This window comes from Brachypodium distachyon, chromosome 2, assembly GCF_000005505.3.
Source record: "Brachypodium distachyon strain Bd21 chromosome 2, Brachypodium_distachyon_v3.0, whole genome shotgun sequence".
NCBI classification, from domain to species: Eukaryota; Viridiplantae; Streptophyta; class Magnoliopsida; order Poales; family Poaceae; genus Brachypodium; species Brachypodium distachyon.
This window is the reverse complement of record NC_016132.3, coordinates 7,887,341-7,890,501: the sequence shown is the minus strand read 5'-3', so window position 1 is coordinate 7,890,501 and position 3,161 is coordinate 7,887,341. Positions and strand designations below refer to the sequence as shown.

The 3,161-nt window shown below is 41.9% G+C and overlaps 1 long non-coding RNA gene across 1 annotated transcript; it reads right to left on the bottom strand.

The window, feature by feature from the left end:
• Positions 1 to 1,963: 1,963 nt before the first annotated feature.
• Positions 1,964 to 2,877, bottom strand: LOC112270870. The gene is made up of 2 exons (XR_002963413.1): positions 2,550 to 2,877; positions 1,964 to 2,410 (listed from the first exon to the last, which is right to left on the bottom strand). It is a non-coding gene; the product is annotated as an uncharacterized LOC112270870 (long non-coding RNA).
• Between the last annotated feature and the right edge of the window lie 284 nt (positions 2,878 to 3,161).

The following is a 3,161-nucleotide window of genomic DNA, read 5'->3' as shown; positions in this document are numbered from 1 at the left end:
GCTCCTGTAAGCTTTGGTGAATAGAACACGGCTGAGGCCGTTGCTGCTGTCTTTCTCTTTTCCTGCAACCCAGCCCAATTCAACCGCAGCATGATCTGATCACCAAACTGCAAAACACATGTTCAGTGTAGGCAGCAAGGCAACACTGGTCTGGCCTGCAAATGCAAAAAAGAAAGAAAAGAAAAGGAAAGCTCAAGGTAGGCACCAAGGAAGCAGTACAGTCGCACTGATCTGATCTATACGTTACAAAAACCTGCTCAAAATAGGCATCAGAATTAGGCAACATGCAGCCACGAGATGTCTCAAACTTCAGAAAACATCCTCAAGCTAGGCATCTTGGCAGCCGCGATTTCTCCGAACTACGGAGAACATACTGAAAGTAGGCATCAATCGGAAGCGACCTGGCATGTAAACAGAAAGACAAGCCAAGATCCCCCTCCCCAAAAAAGAACTCTTGTGGACACCACTGTAGAAAATTTTATCGAATCGGGCAATCCTAGAGCCATGAAGAAAATTTATAGTTCATGACATGCACGTAGTGGTATACATATTTTACAGAATGGACAATAAAAATAGTAAGTTTCAATATGCCTACTTGTAAACTGGACGCATCAAATCTACAACAATATGTGACCAACTCCAAGTATAAATTTGTAACCATTGTCAATTCAATTAATGTGCATCAAACAAGCTCAGATCTAGTATCTCAAATAATATATCTTTTATAGGAAAGAAAGGCAGCACCAAAAATATGTACTCTCTCCGTCCCATATTAAGTGACTCAAATTTATCCAAATATGAATGTATCTATGCCCAAAAAGCGTTTAGATACATGTAATAGAAAGTCACTTAATATAGGACGTAGGGAGTATCATACATGTACTGCTGTACATGCATGCGCATACAACACTTGTGGGTTACTGTAATGAGTTTATTATTAGGATAGTTTCATGTTTTTTCTGTTTTTAAAGTGGTATATAATATAATCGTTGTACAAACATGTTGTAGAATACTCAAAAACAGATTTTAGTTTACAATTCCATCATTTGTACATCCAAACATGAATTGGAATTGGATGCCACTTTCCAATTCCAACTATCAATTGGATGCACATCCAAACAACAATTTGGCATTCTAGGCAATTCCATTTCCACTAAGAATTGGAATTCCTACCCAATTCAATTCCCCCACTTGAATACATACATCCAAACAAAGCCTAAACGATAATTAATTTAAGAGGAATTAATACTTGAATTTGAGTGGAGTAATTAATGTTTTCGAGTATGTCCAAGTGCAAGAGTGGTATCTCTAGTAAGAGACCACAACAAGAAGCAGAACAAACTTACCTTCCTCATCGGTGACTAGGTATTCCTGAAGCTTCGATCTTACGTCAGTCCTCTGTTGCTACTCATGCACATCACCAACTGTTGTTCAAATACTATGGTCCCTATACTACCGCAAGGATGCAAGATTCACCTTGTGATTCATGTTTCTCAATTGAAAAAGGCCTTGGGTTCAAATGTTCAGGTACAAGTATTACAACTCCCCTCTCGTGATAATTTGCTTCAGTTTCCAACTTCGTATCCTGTATCAGTGCCTACAGACGAGAGGATCACTCTCCATTCCACAAAGATTGATTCACTGGTCCAACCTTCCTTACTCCCTCGCTACTTGGGAAGATTTGGCTGAGCTTCGCCAGTGATTTACACAGGCACCGTCTTGGGGTCAAGCCGGTTTTCAAGAAAGGGATAATGCTAACTTCGCTAGTGATTTAGACGATTCATCTTTTCTACTCCTTCGGATCATATTAAGTGCCGGGGATTTAGTAAAAAAACTTATTATGGATTTTGTACTAAATTCTCAACACTTATCATAGATCGGAGGGAGTACTGCCAAGTCTAAGTGGCCTTTGGTTATCAGACCGAGAGGAGCAATTAAAGAGGTGTGATCAGGTATTCAAGAATCATGACTAAAACCGCATGCACATGCTTATGAATATATACAAATGTCCCCATATTACAGAAGCTTTCAACAAACTAGTGACAAGACACTCTCCATAACCTTCATTGCACATGATTGTGACTGTTTCTCCGTATCACAAAAATTGTTCACCAAGTAACTTCAGATCTTTCTTATTACAGGGATACTTCACTGCGTAGTCCCATTCGGCAAGCCTATCGTGCACGTCAGGGTTAAATTGGATGGACATTTGCTCGACTTTGCAACATAACAGAGCCCTCCAGCAAAGTTTGCTCCCCAACCATGATCATAAATCTTTCCTTCTCTCCATCCATTTGGTGGTGCCGTCAGCCATATAGTATCGAACCAAACTTTACATAGCAGTATTACACGGCGGAACAGCACAGCCGCAACACGAATCCATGGAATCTGGCGGAACCGGTTGGCATAACTTGCAAACACAGCGAGACAAACACGCTCTCAAAACTTCAGCCTTATCGGTGCATACATACATAAACACACAGGAAGCCGTAAGGTTTGCCCTATCTGAAGCAAAGAAGAAGAAAGGAGCAGAGGAGGGCGAGAATTACCGAGCTCTGAATCTTCCGGACGACAGAGAACGGCTCCTGCGTGGTGCGCATGTTGAATCCGTGGAATGTTTTCTGTGGATTGGGGATACTGGGATCCTATTCCACACCACAAACCCTAGAATTTGGGAAGGAATTTGGGATGTTGTCGGGCTCATGAACTGAAACTCTGATGATTGCTTCAGTTCAGCTGTCGAAAACTTCAGAATCTTCAGTGAAGCTGGCAGTCAACCTGAAGCGTTACGGCTTCGCACCGTCTTTGTGCCGATCTGGAGCGGGCAAAGAGGAATCCAATGGTCCATGTTCAAATTATCTTTTGTGGCCCTATTTACCGACGGACAACTCGCTTTCATCTCTCTTTTACTTAGCTTTTCAGGCTGTTTCACAGACCATAGAACACAGTGGTATCTCACTGTGCTGTGAAAAAAAGTGGTATCTCGTTACGCCCCACTTTCCCGTGCCCATTGCCCCGTCCGTTCATTCTAAGAACGAATAAGCCCCTGTGCGGGTAATAACCGTCGCTTTACGGACTCTAGAGGAAAAAACGGACCCGAATAAATACCGAATATGAAAGCTGATCCGAAAAATGTTTTCGGAAATCCAATCTCCTGGGCG